The following is a 16,285-nucleotide window of genomic DNA, read 5'->3' as shown; positions in this document are numbered from 1 at the left end:
AAGATTGTTCTGTACATATGTAACTCCAACATGCAGGATATTTCCTCCACAACTAATTAGTCTGTTTTATGAATTTCAACCCTACATTGGAACTGTGGTAACCTCACTTGCAATGGGTGGCACCTGAAACTTCTTCTTTGAAGTTACTCAATTGACTTCAAATGCATGCCATTATTTCATGGTGACTCAGTGCCCAAAGGGTCCCACCTACACAGTAGGATTTCATTTTGTCACCATAAATGGGAGCAGTCGTTGTGCGACGGTCAGCAGCAGCACAACAGATCGCTCACGGTCGAGTTCCGTGTGTGGGTGGTGAATCTTCTCGCTCACGTCTGTGCTTCAGTTAAAATGGACTCGAAAAGCCGCATATCGTCTTCAGTGTGATCACTTAGGGAAATAAAGTGAATCAAGTTTTGACTGTATAATGAGTGGCCCATAGGAAATCTGAGAATTTTTTTATGTCTTCTACAAGGGAAAAACATCTTTTATTTATTAACCTTTTACCAGTTCAATAGGCAATAGATTTGTTTAACTAAAATCTTGTGTTTTCTCTTGGCAAACTAGATTAACACTTATGGAAAAAAATGCACCATAGTTCATTATTTAGTTGAGTTGAGATTTATATAGTGAAAGTTTCTCTAGCTGAGGACACCTATATAAAAGTTTGATGTAAGAAATAATGCAGAACAAAACAGGATTTTATTGAAATATATGGAAATTTGTTATAGAGCATTTTTGTTAACTCTACCTTATCATAGCTGGCACAATGTGTGTGTGACTTGAAGACAACATAGGTCAGAAAGAGAAGGAAAACTTGTTATACATCAGCCTTGTCTCTTTAACTCATTTGCTAAGAAAAATAGGTCTTTGAACATAAAAGTCTACTGAAACATATTCTTAAATTTATAACTTGATATAAAATTGATTGAGGAGTCAAAGAATTCCAGACAGTGTCTCTTCACACCACCAGAAGAAGCATCGTCAGCAGCCTGATATTTAAAAATTAAATTCTGCACTGGAGCCAGGGGCTGCTCACCAAATAACCAATAAAAGGCAGTTGTAATTGCTAGGAACATAAATTGCTGAGGGAAGCATGTGACAAAGGCAATTAAAAACTTTTTTCCCTAACCACAAAATGCCCTGCCCCAAGAAAATGTGGAACGTGCTTTTTTTAACTGGCAGAGAATGCTGTAGAAAAGATTCTACTAGAAAATGACGTTTTTTCTTTCTCTGACATCAGCCTGAAAAAATCTTTCCCCCCTAGGGACATATTAAATGTGGTATTTTGTTGTGCTCTACAGCTTGATTCAAATGTGGCTGCTAACAAGGCATATCTTTGCCTCTTGAAGCTCTCATGGACTCCCTGCTCTTCTAATTGCCCAGTGCAAGTGCAGCATCAAGATTCTAGGGCTAATCACTCCTAAGTGCTGGAAGCAGGAGAGCTCTTACAGAATCAACAGCAATCAGATACGGTGAGCAGATGGCTGCTCTACATAGTAAGGACTACCTCTGAAGACATCCTTCATTTAGAATGTGCCAAAAAGCCATGGATGTCTCTATTAACACAATGTGTTTTTTTATTAGTTAAATGGCTTTTGGTATTTAACTGAAATTTTAGAGGGCTTACACAGACATATTTTTCCCATTAGCAATTAGTCTTCTCAATAAAAAACCTTCAATACCAACTGTACCTCAAATTCTTTTCAAATTCTCAGCAAGGCAATATATGACTTTGACTTTTAACTGATTATTAGGTGTCATGAGAGCTTGCAATCAGGAAGGGCCTCACTCAGTAAAGTTATTGTTGTTTTGAAAGTATTTTACACATTTAGAATTTGAATGTTCCTATAAAGTCAAAAAGCTACAAAGGTATGCTGCCCAAGCGGAGAGGGACTTTCCTCTTTTCTTTTTTCCTTTTTGTAAACCAAGTAAGCTTTTTCAATTACAGTGCTATTTATTTATATTGTAGGGCTTTTAGTTTTTTCTATGACTTTCTATAACAATTTATATAGACCTGCAGCAGAGTGCACTATTGCATATTTTTTGTTTGAGGGGTAAACGAAGTAGACACTTTGAGTAAGAAAGTACTCTATTGTAGTCTAACATGTTAGCACCCAAAAGTGGAGGCAGGATTTTTGTCTTGGGTAAGTCATTTCTTCGGCATAGGATTTACCTTTATAAAAAAAATTTGATGTTCCTGATAAAAGCCTTTGGATTATTAGATTCATGGTATTTTACTGTGATTCACAAGAATTATCTCAGACACTGGACACGAGACTCTCAAAGAAAAACAGAGACCTCACCAAATGAATGTATTCTTTTCTTGCTAGAGCTTATGAGATACTATCTTTACAACAGTTTAAGGACTTAGGTTGTTAAAATTATATATATATATATATATATAATCAGTAAGTATGTATTCATGTTGCTATTTTATGGAGAAGAAATTTAATAATTTAGGGTATAGAAAAGACATTGCATCTTGTGGAGATGCATATTTATTTGGACTTATTATGAATTCTAGAGTTTGAATATAAATCTTAAATAACACAAAACTATTATTTTTAGGTGGATATTGGCATAATACTTTTCTTTTAACTTCCCATTCACAGCCCTCAAATAGGTCATGGTTTTCTAATTGCTCACCACTTCCTAAGTTTTAATCACCTGATCCATCAACAGGACCTCTCACACTTTCTTTATTCATCTTGTCAGTAAGTGATATTGTTGGTAATGAAAACAACAAATCTGTTGAGGGTATCCCTCAATGGAGTGGAAGGCATGTACATTAGGTCTGTCTTGGAAACCAGTCTATTCCATTACAATTGACCTTCTCTTGATGATTACCACACAAATCATAGTCCTTTACCCTTCTCCTCATCTAACTAGGGTATATCTCCTGCAGCCTTTCAATTGCCTGACTGCAGCTGGTAATTGGTTTCATGTTTGAAGCACAGCACTATAAGAAAGAGCCTCGAATGATTCAAATGAAACACCCTGGCCTAAGGCCGAGAGCATATGTTACACTCAGATTTGTATCAGTAAAGTTTATTGCTTTAGCAATAAGAAAACCTATTCACAAGTCATAAAATCGTTCCATTTTAGGGCTAATTTACTTAGAGCTGTCAACGTAATCAACTGTCCACAAAATTATAATATTAAAAGGATGGAAAAATTACATGACTTTGTAAAATATTTAAAAGAAAACATACTTCATAGACTGTCCTGTATCTCCTCCTGAGTCTCATAGTCTACCACGAGTAGCCTTGAATTATGTAATATAAAAATTAGAGACCTCCAAAAAGCTGACAATTTGGCAGCTACTCAATTTTCAGCACTTAGTACTCATTGCCTACAAGAACTCTAATTTTGTATTACTCTTCACAAATTGATGAGTTTTTTCTAATGTATTATTAAAAAATACAAATACTTCCTTAATAAATTTACTGTTAGTGGCTGAATAGTGCACATATAGTTAGAAACATAAGAAGGCCACTAAACATTCTTGTATCATTGACAGGTTTGTAGTGTTCTGACAACCTCGTGGCTTTCCCTCATTTAATGTGGAAATTAAGAAAGATTTAGATCTTAATATGGAACTTGAAAAAAATTGCATAAATTCTGAAATGCTAGAGACAGTTTTATCTCCAGAAAAATAATGTTCTTCAAAGAAAAGTAAGTTTTTTCAAATCACTAAATTATCGTTTCACATGATTGACCTCCATTGTTAACATAAACCCTAGTGGTGAACATGAATTCATAAGAATTACTCCAGTAATAATCCACCTTGTAGTGAATTATCCAAACACCCGTTTCATAACATCTTGGAGTGAAATGGATATGAAAGATCTCATTTGTCTAATTTTACAAATAGACAAGTTAAATGATGCAAGCAACGTCTTGAAACAATTCAACAAAAAGATTATAGAAACCTACCTCCTAGGACATAATTGTAAGGGACCTGTGTCTTATCATAACTACAACCCGTGGCAACAACCATCAGGTTCCTTGCAGATGGAGAGAAGAAACTGACCATTTCTATATGACTGAAGTAAGTTTTGTATTTAAATTGAATATGGATATAATTGAGTCTTAGGAAGTCAAAACATTTCAAATAAATAGTGCTGCAAGTGTGTACAGCTTCACAAAATGTCTAGTGCATATGTCTAAGTGCTGGGAATATGTGCAGTTTTATAAATGTGATCAAAAAATTCAGCTGTTGCCTGCTCCCCACTACATTCTAGGAACTAGAGAGCATCAATTTAAAAGTAGAAAAGAGTTCACTTTCTAAGTTAACTTTTTTCTGACTTTTAAAATAACTTTTCATTCAGAAGCCTTAAAATGTCAGAGATTTAAAGGTTTCTAGGTTAAAACAAGTCTAAATTAATTAAATTAATGCTTATAAACAACCAACAACATAAATCTTGAACACAAACTAGTGAAACAAGTCTAAATTAATAAATTTAATATTAATGAAAGACTAAATGAACTACAAATGATTATCTCAAAAATGTTTTTAATTGTCAGATAATTATAGTGTAAACCATTGTTTTCAGAAACCAATATTAAAATGCCATGTGTTAAAATATATCTTCAAAAGTGGCTATCAAGACGAATAGGATGGCTATACTTACTTATTTTGAAATTAATACAATATTTTCTGGTTAACTTTTTTTTCTGAGATCAAAATCAGAGATAAATCATTTGTATCAAAGAAGCTTTGTCACCACTTAGACTTTTTGATATGTTTGTAATTATTCTTTCAAAATAATTAACAATACAATCAAGATGCAAGATATCTGTACTGGACCCCAGTAAGACCTGTATGCTTTTCACTTTCATGCGTAACATGATGAAGAGTTAATCAGATTACCACAGAATGATGACATTTCAAGTTTATATCATAGCTGGCCTCTCTATCTACTCCTTCATTATGATGTTGAATGTTCCAAATTTGCACTAAATGTAAAAAGTTCACTTTCTTAAAAATGCATTCCATTGAATGGCACCCTATTACAGTATATTTAATAAGCACATTAATCCTCTATATTGGATACATAGATATTTTAAACTACTATAATTCTACATTTAATTTTACTTATCTAGCCCAGACTTGATGCTTTACAGAATCTAGTGGGAAAGTAAGGTTGTTTTCATTTCTCTCTTTTAAAATTAATTGGGGTTTACTCAACAAAGTGTAAACCAATATGTAAGTTTTAAATATGTGCATCTCAGGACTTCAAAACACATAAATAAAGTTAGAATGAATCTTTAAGTTCACAAAAATGCACCTATTGCTTGTGTCTAAATTTTTAACATATTGAAAACAAGTTAAGGGGAAAAAAAGAAGCTTGTAGCTGAAATTTGAGTATTCTTCAGTGCCATGAACTTCAAGAAGCATTTTAAACTATTGTTTCAAATGTTCAATAGTTCCAAAGTATTCTAAATAACATTGCAGAAATGTTGGGTATTAATGTCAGTAGTTTCCACTTTTGTATACACCTTAAAATTTGTCTTTAATTCTTTATTTCTGGGTATGATACTTTACAAATACCACTAAATTCCATTTTGAAACTCTCCTATTTGTCAAAGTTGAGATCAATGTTCTCATTTTCCCCTTTCACTGAAATAAAATTTCTAATAATTTCCAAGAACTTAAAAATAATGGGAGAAAATGGTGAGGTGTAACCTTACTGAAGAAGCCACAAAGACTAACTAAAATAGACCCTGACTTAAAAATTAGGACTTTCGTTATCCTACAACCAATCATACATGCCCTCCCTAGACACGCTACTTGATACCTTGGCTCTTCAAAATCCTCATCTGCAAAACAGCCAAAAGGGGGAGGGGTACCATTTCACTGGAACATTGTAAAATAATACAAGACATGTGAAACACAAAGCTTTCTGTCTGCTATCTTAAATGGCATGTAGTTACACTTCCTGATAAGGAGGAAATCAGGAAAACAGAAAAAGTTATAGAAGCTTTTAGTATCTATTATGAGTCAGAATAGTTGCAGAGAATAGAAAGTGGCACTCAAAAATTACACAAATTGATGATTTCAAACTTCATTTGGCGACAAAACTAGTTATTAGGCCATGCTTTTGAAGATTTAATGAAGTCGGTAACTACTTGGAAAAATGCCGACAAAAATGTATTCCTCACTTGCAAGAAGTCAACAATACAAAGATAAAGTACGTTTGCTTTGCACAGTAACTACAGCAAGAAAAATAAAGAGGAAAGCATGAAGGTAACCAAAGGATTGCCTACAAATACAGATTTGGTTTAAATTCTTCATTATAATTGACCAACTGTATATAAAATGATTGTTATAGCTCACAATTCTGAGTTTACAGCACTGCTCAATTAGTGGCAGCTTTACTTAAATAGGTAGGAAAATAAGAAGTAATAAACTATGTCTGGAAAGCTAATGCTAAAAGTGAAAAATCTATAAAATGGTGGTAAGTGCCACCCACATATAGTACTACTGAGCCACAGATTAATTCCTCAAACACTGTGAAATCTTCCCTGGATATGATAAGCATACATTATTTACTTACTTTCTATATTAATTTACATAATATATATTTGCCTTTGAGCAGCAAAACCAAGTAAAACAAAAACTACTTCAGGCCATTTTAAGGCAACAGTCTTTCTTTTTAACTTTATTTTTATTGTTGACACTCTGACAGCTGTCACTATTTTCTCCCCTCTTTGCCCACCTCTGCCCCACTTTCCCTGTGACCATTACCACACTGTCAGTTGTGACAATGTTCTTTGGCTAATCTCTTCACCTTTTTTCAACCCGCTCCCCCTCCCACTTCCCCTCAGACAGCTGTTAGTCTGTTCCATGTATCCATGCCTCTGTTTCTATTTTGTTCTTCAGTTTATCTTGTTCATTAGACTCCAAATATAAGTGAAATGATGTGATATTTGTCTTTCTTAAATGGTTTATTTCACATAGCATAATATTCTCCAGGTGCATCCATGTTATTGCAAGGGTAAAATGTACTTCTTTTTTACAACCACATAGTTTTCCATTGTGTAAATATACCATGGCTTTTTCACCCACTCTTCTACTGAAAAGTGGGTGAAAACTATGGGCAGTTGGGCTCCTTCCAGATCTTGGTTGTTGTAAGTAATGCTGCTATGAATATAAGAGTGTGTATATTCTTTCAAATTGGTGTTTCAGGATTCTTAGGATATATTCCCAGAAGTGGTTTTAACTGATGCTGTTAGTACTATAACACTTAAAGAAATGCCTTCTTGTTCTGAATAATTTATCAGTTCATTTTCAATACAGTAGTGTTTTGTGATGTTATTATTTTAATTAATGATGATGACCTTAATTCTAAAATTCTCTATAATACTTTGGGGTGGATTTTTAAGTTTATAAAAGGAGGAATAATATTTATATCAATTTTAATTGTATTTTTGTCATTAAGAACCTAAATGACCAATTTCAAGAGAAACAGATGTGAGTTAGAAATGTAGGACAGAGTCACCAAAATAATTGCAGAGACCTTATCTTTGGTTCATAATTGGTGATATTTTTCAGATTTCAGTGCAGACATGGTATTTTCACAGATGTTCAAGTGATCAATATAAATGGTTTTAGAGTAAAATGACAAAATCATAGCAATTTATAAACCTCAGTGTGTCATCTAGACAAGTCCAGTGTCTCCTTCAGACAAATGTACACACACTCACACACACACACCCAGAACGATGCCATCACCTCATTTAACAGGACATCCAGTGTACACATTTCCCTCCAATAAGTATAAAGAAATCGATATGACAAAGACATCAAGCAGTATTATTAAATTTTCTGCCAATTTGGTTTTATCTCTCCAATGACTAAGTTGAAAAATTCATGTTCTTTATCTCTGGCAGAAATCCAAAAATAAAAGTAAAGAGAGCCTTTTGAGGGAATGGGATAGGAGGCTTCCACGCAGTTGGTAGGTTGTCTAAAGACAATATTTTTTTTAACTTTTGTAATGATACCAAAGTTTATTAAAATATGTTTGTAGCTCTTCCAGTTCATATGAGGGTGTATTGCTTATAGTTTTATGTTCTTGGTGTACAAAAGATGATTAAAATAGACATGATTTTTTCATTTCTGTGGAAATTTTTATTTCTACAGATTAAGTTAATTTAGACACATGCTGCTCTTTGTAACCTAAATGGGCATGAGAATTTTGTTAAAAGTTGAACTGACAAAATTTTAAAACCAAGCTGTTCTTAATTATTAGTTGTGGCATTTTAGAGAAGATACCAAAATATCCAAGTAGAGTGTTGATATTGTAAGAAGGCTTTGAATGTATGTTGCAAATCACTGGAACCATGAGAATAGAAATAATAATATAGTTCAAGAAGAAACCACAGTTAAGAATTGACTTGGAAGCACGTGCTTGGCCAAATCATGTAGCTACTGGCACTGGCTTCCTCATGCTTTTAGGTGCAAAGCTAAATTATATTTCCTAGCCTATCTTGCAGTTAGATGTGGCCACTTGGATGTTAACTAAGTAATGTTATTCTCTATTCTATGTGACTGCAACAGAAATGACTCTAAGACATGTTCATGGAGACACGTGGTAAATGAGCACAAGCACAAAATGAATGATGGTATCCTGGGAGGACAGCTCACACAGAGCTAGCCACAGGAGCCTTGAGCTCTTACCTAGGCAGAAATCCATTCCCATTGTCCTAAACATTGAGATTGGGGTTTTGTCTGCAGCAGCACCTAGTATTGCTGGAACTCCAAGGTTCTCAGCTCTCAAACTTCAGCATACACCAAAATCACCTGGCAGGCTCATTAAAACACATCAAAGGGCCCTGGCTGACGTAGCTGAATGGATTGAGTGCAGGCTGTGAACCAAAGCATCACAGGTTTGATTCCCAGTCAGGGCACATGCCTGGATTGCAGGCCATGGCCCCCAGCAACTGCACATTGATGTTTCTCTCTCTCTCTCTCTTTCTCCCTCCCTTCCCTCTCTAAAAATAAATAAATAAAATCTTAAAAAAAACACACATCAAAGGGCCCCACCTCAGTTTCTGATTCGGGGCATCTGGGACAAAATCCTAAAGTATACACTTCTCTTTTTTTAAAAAGATTTTATTTATTTTTAGAGAGGGGAAGGGGGAGAAAAAGAGGAGGAGAGAAACATCAGTATGTGGTTGCCTCTCACATGGCCCCCACTGGGGACCTGGCCTGCCACCCAGGCATGTGCCCTAACTAGGAATTGAGCCAGCGACCCTTTGGTTTGCAGCCCACACTCAATCCACTGAGCTACAACAGCCAGGGCCAAAAGCATACATTTCTGACCAGCTCCCAGATGCTGCTGCCCTTGGTACCCACTATAAGAATTTTTCTTTTACTAATATAATATGCTTAAGGTTAATATAAATTGTGTTGTATTTTTCAGCCCCCTCCATAGTTATTTTGGTAGCACTCATGTAGAATTTAATCTTTTAAAATGGGTAAAATGCTTCAGAAATCCAGAATCAACCTCAATTGTCTTACTTCTGCTCTTTTTTCATAAACAATTCCTCCTTTATTAAGCTAAATGACAGATTTTCAGATGATATTAAAGATAAATTATTCTTATATATTGAGAATTCCTAATTGAATTGAATTTATCAGCATTTCTGTTCTGTTTTCTTCAATAACTTACACCATGGTGATGTGCCAGTTCCTAGAACTCACCTTAAACTTGTGTGAGCCTTTTTCAACATCCACTTGCCTTCCTCCCTTTGATTGCTATCTCTTTTAACTCCAAGGCCCTTTAAGTTTTCTTTATGCTCTCGTGGGCATTTGTGAATGACAGGGAACCCAGTTACTGCATTTCAGAACCTTCAAATCTCTCTGGAACTAAAATCTCTAATTATTTGCTTTATTTCTTGTTTCATGCTTTCTTAGAACTTCCTCTTCCATCTTGTAAATATTTGAACACATGAAATCATTTAAAGATTCACAACATTTGGTTTGTCAGTTTCTTTAAGAAGTTTTGAAAACACCTATGTTTTTGGTAAATTAAACTATAGAAACAGCAAGAAAACTTTATAGTTTTTTCCCCTCAAAGATGACTTGCTGCAGTGGACAGAACCAAATTCTAAAGGTGTACACAGACCCTTAGTTAAAATGTCTATCTATCTGTCTATCTATCTATCTATCTATCTATCTATCTATCTACATATACATGTACTTACATGTAGACGAAAACAACTGTAGATATAACACAAGCACCAAACTTCTCTAAAGAAAATAATTCAAAATAAGCTATCTTCTCTGTAAAATGGGGGCGATATAATACTATATCATAGAATTTTGTAATAATTAAATGGGATAAGGTATATAAAATAATTCCTGATACTGTACTCAGAAATGTTAGCTACTATTATTTTTTAATTATTATTTTAGATTCCTAAATAAGCATTTTAAGGAGCACTGACCTCTATTAATGGCTAGCAATGTCCCATAGCTCTCCTTTATTCTAGAAATCATCTCAGTCTTTGGGTGTTATTATTAGTCTGAGATTGGATATAGGAGGGATTACCCTTTCAGTGGAGGAGGCTCTGGCCCTACAAAATGTGAGGGATAGTAAATATAGAGGTTACCAGACAAAAGAAACAAATATAAAATAATTTCAGAGGGCCAGGAAAAGGGCTTTTGTCTGGTACATGAGCCTACTTGTAGCTAGAACTATTAAATATGTTTTAAAGTCTTTATTCCACAGATTTTCTTAAGACTTAACAGAAGATTTTTTTGAATGATTACACAGCTTGCTTTTTTATGTGGGGGTAGGGCATTGGCATTAGGAAGAGAATAGGCAGAGAATGAGGGTGTAAGTGATACAAGGGAAGTGTGGAGACTTGGAACTGCTAAAGCAACGAAAGGGAACCAAGAGGGAGCTAGAAAAAGATCTCGTTGTAGCAGACACCGCTAGGTTTGGGTTGGTGTTCCCGCATGACCACAAATTCAGAACCCAGGAGTGCTAAAATCCCATGAGTCATTGGCCTCTGAAAACCCAGCAACATCAGTATTATTAATCTTTTCACTGCTTTTTACACTCTTTAAACTGCTTTAATGAATACATTAATTGCTGCATAAGATGACTAAGATAACCACAGAGAATAAAAATCTATGGTGGAAAATAATAGTTGTCTGATATTAAGATTTAATTGTATTATTGTATAAGAAGGTAGACTGGATCACCTTAAACCACAGTGAGTTTTTTTTTAACATTGTGTAACAATATTAGTTTTTATTTTTATTTTTTATTTAATTAGAATTCACCTTGTTCAGGAACTCATTAAAGAAACTTTTAAGAATACATAATTAAGAGAAGGTAATTCATAGGAGAATGAAGAATGAAGAATGTATAACCTAGTGCATAAAAGGGAGCCAAGGACGAAGTGGAATTAACATGTACACTGTAAGTAGTTATATCTAATAGTATTAACAGGATTCATGTTTGGGGAAAATTATCATTGATTTTTGTGAGATTTCAAATGTGATGATATGAACAAAAATGCTTTGTATTCTATATGACATGACTGGAGTGCTATTTACTTTCTTAATAAAATAGTATAGAATTCTTCAATAAATCACTTCTTTTATTCTCTTCCCCAACCTATGTAGAATCCATATTCACATACTATGGGGGAGTTTTCTGGTTCTTATTTCTCAAACCAAGTGAGAAATAAATGAACTTAATTTTTTAAAGTCTGGGTAGCATAGCTACAATGAGAACTTGGACCTTCATAAATCTGAATTACTTAGTAAAAGGAGCCATATTTTTGTTACTTTTTTAATTCCTGGACTTTCTTGAAGAGTTTCCAAAAGATTTTCAGGTACTAAACAACTCTAACTATATATACATATATACACAAGTTTGTACATATGTGTATACACACATATATATATAAATTATATAAATTAGACTTTATATAAATCTAATTAAATTTTCCATAAAATAGCCACATAAAATGCAGAAGTATTAAAAATCATATTTTATATTTTTCCAACATAAAAAATTTTGAAATATCTGAAAAAATAATTCAAAGCAATAATTCAAAAACACTTTCATTCTTATATATGCCTGGGTTTTTGACCCCTGATATGTATGCACAGGCATACAAGAGGAACATATGAGCCATAACAGAATGAAATAAAACTGTACCACCTGTGAAAAAGTGCACATATCTCTGACACCTCAACGTAGATACCAGGAACCCTGATGGAATCCATTTGTGTAACAAAATATTGTTATTGTATGTAAGCATTGCCTTCTCCCTCCTTGAAGTGCTGAAACATAGGAAGTGTTCTGGAAGCTACTTGGCAGAGGTTATTCTTTTTTGTGCTTTGCACACAGGAAAAATGCAAACCTGTGTACTTGTTGTGAGTTAGTGTGAATGATGTTACTAATGCAACCCAGTCCAATTCCATGTCATTCTTCCCATAGTAAATCCTCCTGAAATTATAGTTTGTAACATTTTTGATAGTACCAAGGATCTATATTCATCCCAATGTAATAGACATTTAATATTAGGATCTATTTACTAGGGAAAAAGAAAAATTTTAAAGCAACATCCATATTCAATATTATTTGTTGTGCTGATTACTCAAAATAATTGTGTAATTGAACTTCTCTTACATTGGCCACCTAAGAGTCCTGCTGTAAGAAGCAACAATCTCTTCTCTGTTTTCCATTCAGCAGCCTCAAAGTAGCAACCATGTGTGAGTGCATTCCATCCACATTGGCCAGACTGGTGGCCAGATCAACAATGCCTGCTGGAAGCTCTACAGCCCGGAACATGGCATTCAGCCAGATGGCCAGATATCAAGTGACAAGACCATTGGGGTGAGGGGGTGGGGGCAGTGGAGATGACCCCTTCTTTCAACACCTTCTTCAGTGAGACAGGTGCTGGCAAACATGTGTCTAGGGCAGTGTTTGTAGACCTAGAACCCAATATCATTAATGAAGTTCTCACTGGTACCTCCCTCCAGCTCTTCCTCACTGAGCAGCTGATTACAGGCAAGGAAAATGCTGCCACTAACTATATCTGTGGACCCTACACCATTGGAAAGGAGATCACTGACCTTCTCTTGGGCTGAATTCAGAAACTGGCCAATCAGTGCACAGGTCTTCAGGGATTCTAGATTTTCCACAGGTTTGGAGGGGGAACTGATTCTCAGTTCATCTCCCTGCAGATGGAACGTCTCTCTATCGATTATGGCAAAAAGCCTAAGCTGAAGTTCTTCATTTATGCAGACCCCACAGGTTTTCACAGTTGTAGTTGAGCCCTGCAACTCAATTCTCACCATGCACACCACTGAGAAGCACTCTGATTGTGTCTTCATTGTTGACAATAAGACATTCTATGACATACGTCATAGAAACTTCAATATTGGGTGCTCAACCTATACTAACCTGAATAGGTACATTGGTCAAATTGTGTCCTCCATCACTCAGGTTTGATGAAGCCCTGAATGTTGATCTGACTGAATTCTAGACCAACCTGATGCCCTATCCCCATATCCACTATTCTCAGGCCACATATGCCCCGTCATCTGCTTAAAAAGCCTACTAGGGACAGCTTTCTATAGCAGAGATCACCAGTGCATGCTTTTAGCCAGCCAGTCAGATGGTGGAATGTGACCCTCACCATGGTAAACGCATGGCTTGCTGCTTGTTGTATGATAGTAACATTGTTCCCAAAGATGTCAATGCATACATAAATGAACTGTGAAATTATTCAGTGATTTGAAATAATTTTATTATAATATATATTCTGAACCATCTTTTAGGATCAGGAGAGTCATAGTATTTGACTAGAGTTCTAAGAACTCTTCAATTTCATGAAATCCTATTGCTCTCAATTGATGTATTCACCTCAGAATGTTTATCACCTCTGAACTTCTCCTATTGATTTAATTAAATGTATTTGGGGCTCTCTCATTACCACCTTGATGAAGACAGAACAGTTCCTCTTTCTTCTGCTAGTTTTCTTTTTAAAGGTCTCATTTCAGTGGCCCATTTCTCCACAGTAAATCACATTGATGGCACTTTTAACAACAAAGACATACTTAGACTGTTATCAGATTTTCTGTTAAATAGCTTCTAATCTCTCTCCAATCTATTCTCTGCTTCTGTTCTTACATAATTATCTATGGGCTGGTGCAACCTCCTGCTGGCCTGATTCTCAGATTCAAGACGAGTCTCTCTCTCCCTCTCTCTCAAGCCTCCTGTTCCCCTCACTTGAATTGTTCATGTCACCACCAACACTGCCTTTGCAGGGCACTTTGAGCTTGACTCCCTCTCCGAAAAGTCAGGTTGTTTATCTCTGCTGTTCCCCTGGAACCTACAGGCTTTGCTCTTTCCTTTCCTGAAAAAAGTGTATTTTTCTAAGCCTACTTAACACTAGCTTACTCAAGAGACTGTTTTAATCCTGCTTTATTCCTGAATTATTTTCTAAGTAGAAGACAAAAAAGTTATTTCACTTGGGTCTGATCCCATAGTTGTATCCACTCTATCTTTCAAATTAATTTAGATTTTTGTATTATTAAATTGTATTTATACACATCTTTATTTCACACACATTTTCATAGATATCTATGACATTATCAAAAAACACTAAGGTAAGAAAGATTATGACTATATAAACCTTCATAGGTCAAGTGAAACCTCATGTCCAGACAGAAATTTTGGTATTGATTTAATAACTGCAAAGATGTTCCTAATAAATACTAGAGTAAAGATATATGTGAAGTTGAATAGTCAAGCTAACATTTCCCAAATTATGAAATAAAAAACTACTTTTTAAAACATGAATAATTACAATTCACAGAATACTATTTAAGTAATCTTAAATTATTGAATATTAGAATTTTATATTTAAAATTCAATATTGATTATAATCAAAATATTAATATAAAGAAAAATAGGATATCTAAAGAAATATGAATTAAAATAAAGGAAAATATCAGAACAAACGTTTACTAAAAAAAATAATGTGAGTAAAATTTGACTAATACTGTTCTGCTATGTCAACAGCTATCCAAAATTCCTGACCTGGAATTTATATAACATCAATAGTTTGGAACTGTATCAATAAAATTAGGTCCATTCTTGAGTAACAGAAAACCCAAAATAACAGCGCCTTAAACAAGATGCTGTTATCTCTCATGTAATACAAACCAGTGTATGTCTCATATGAACCACTCTTAATCAGCAGTCTTAAGATTCCTTTGATAACATTGTCCTCTGATCTTCCACACATGGTTACACTTTGTGGTCAGAAGAGGCTACTTCAACTCAGCTATCACATATGCATTTCAACATATGCATTTCAGCCTAAAGGAAGGAAATGACGATGAAGAAGGATGCTCATTTCATCTGAGAATCTTTGTCAGAAGTCACAATGTCCCACTGGCCTGAATTAATCACATGTACTTACCCGACTGCCAGGGTCTCAGGGAACTATGGTTTTATTTATTGTGTCTAGTAAAAATCAGGGTCACATTACTAAGCAAGAAGCTGAGAGTAGATATTGAGAGACAACTAGTAGTCCCAGCCACAAATTCATAACTATAAGTTTTATATTTGAACAAAAATCAGCTTTCTACTTTCCTTCACAAAAAAAAAAAAAAAAGGAAGTGACCTAATCAAGCCAGTGTCAGCAAATGACTGCCAAGATTTGTGTGGGTTTACCACGTGAGAACTCTCATCTACTGGACTTGGAGACATCATACTTAGAGCTCGAAGCCAATGGGGTAATCAGTCAGAACCTGACAACAGAGTCAAACAAGAGCCAAAATATAGACATGGTGATATCATCTGAGCTTTGAATCAAACTGTCCCTAAGACCAGTTCTACATTTATGTCAGTGAATTTATTTCCATACTGACGAGTCTATTTTTGTCAAGATTTTCAAACTTTGCTAGGCTCAGTATATACAAGATAATGGTTTATGTTCACAAAGATGGTGCCTGTTTCTTTATTTTAAATTACTATCAGAATTTACATATTAGAGTGATAGTATATTTACAAAATAACAGTCAAAATATAGGTATAAAGAAAAATGTCCCATTTATTTTACTAAGATTTAAAAAATGTTTTATATACTGTAGACAAACATTGTATAAATAGAACACAGGCCACAAAGGTGAGCCACATATGTGACTTTAAATAGGCTCAGTTGTCATATTTAAAAGGTAAAAATAAAAACATAAAACTAATGTATTTTATTTAACCTAGTATGTCAAAGTAGTAATAACATG

The 16,285-nt window shown here is 34.6% G+C and overlaps 1 pseudogene; it reads left to right on the top strand.

Annotated features, from left to right (window-relative positions):
* Positions 1 to 239: 239 nt before the first annotated feature.
* LOC123827398 lies at positions 240 to 13,584 on the top strand (annotated as a pseudogene).
* Positions 13,585 to 16,285: the final 2,701 nt, after the last annotated feature.

The sequence above is a fragment of the Phyllostomus hastatus genome, unplaced genomic scaffold (genome assembly GCF_019186645.2).
Source record: "Phyllostomus hastatus isolate PE091 unplaced genomic scaffold, TTU_PhHast_1.1 phas_contig_86, whole genome shotgun sequence".
Classification (NCBI taxonomy): Eukaryota; Metazoa; Chordata; class Mammalia; order Chiroptera; family Phyllostomidae; genus Phyllostomus; species Phyllostomus hastatus.
Note: the sequence above shows the minus strand (reverse complement) of the source record. Positions and strands in the feature narration are given on the sequence as shown.